The 1,117-nt window shown below is 40.7% G+C and overlaps 1 protein-coding gene across 1 annotated transcript in view; it reads right to left on the bottom strand.

Annotated features, from left to right (window-relative positions):
• Positions 1 to 1,117, bottom strand: part of ADAMTS6 (ADAM metallopeptidase with thrombospondin type 1 motif 6) — a 461,116-nt gene that overhangs the window by 226,859 nt on the left and 233,140 nt on the right. The gene's annotated exons all lie outside the window — the stretch shown is intronic.

Consider the following 1,117-nt stretch of genomic DNA (forward strand, 5'->3'; position numbering starts at 1 on the left):
GGAACCCCAAGGACACTCGGGGCCTGCAAGACTGAAAAGGTACGACATTCTTCTTGTTACTAAACCCTACACCCGCTTGGTGAATGGAGGTGTGGCCATCCCCACTCCCACCTACCTTCTCGGCCCACAGGAACTCCATCACAGTCTGTGTGCTCAGACAGAGCCTGGGTGCCCTACCCAGTCCTCCACCGATTTTTTCTTTTTCGCTTTCTTTTTTTCGGTGATTAGTTTGCTTGTATTTGTCCATTTCAAACCAAACAATATTATTAATATTTTTGTCCTTTTTATTATTATTCTTTATCTTCCCCTACCAGGTCCTAGTTTTCAGCATTTTTTTTCTTTTCCCTGTGACTGGTTGAAATTCTGCCCTCCCCAATTTAAGGCTTTTTTTTTTTTTCCCTTTTCCCCGTTTTTTTTCCTCTCGTGACTAACCCCATTCCTTCTTTTTCTTTTTGCTTTCTTCCTGTTTTGTTTCTTCTTTTAGTATTCTCCTTCCCTACTTATTTTTTTTCCTTCTTAGTGCCCTATCCCCAGATATTGCAGGTTTGCTTGCTTTTTCTTCTTTTTTTCCCCTTTTCCCTTTTTTTGGTTACTGTTCCTGTGTGATTACATGGGATGTTTTTTGTCCATGTGCTTTTAGTTTTTTGATGGTTATTCAATTGTAATTTATGTCTAACTGAGTGGGAGACAAAAACAGTCCTCATAAGACACAACTACACGCACACCTCCTGCAACTTCACTTACTGAGCAACAGCCACTCCCTCCTTCTCCACCAATGGGCCAACGATAAAAAACCACCAAGAAGAGCCCAAACCACGCTTGGCTGCTCTTCACAAACAGTTAACAGAGATCTAAACACAATGATGTCACGATGCCTCGGAAACAACAGTCCATCACAGTCCACACAAAGAAGCAGGATAAAGTGGTAGAAACAAGGGAGCAGCATACAGACCCAGAACACATCCCTGACGAAGAAGCAGCATTGGAACTCTCTTATAAGGAATTCAAAAGAATTATCTTTAGGTATCTTCAAAGGATTGAGAGACAGACCAAAGAAAACACAGAAAAAACCTTACAAGAATTTTGGAAGAAAATACTAGAACAAAATGACAAATTA

Source organism: Orycteropus afer, unplaced genomic scaffold (genome assembly GCF_000298275.1).
Source record: "Orycteropus afer afer isolate SDZICR_OR568_19922 unplaced genomic scaffold, OryAfe1.0 scaffold00362, whole genome shotgun sequence".
NCBI classification, from domain to species: domain Eukaryota; kingdom Metazoa; phylum Chordata; class Mammalia; order Tubulidentata; family Orycteropodidae; genus Orycteropus; species Orycteropus afer.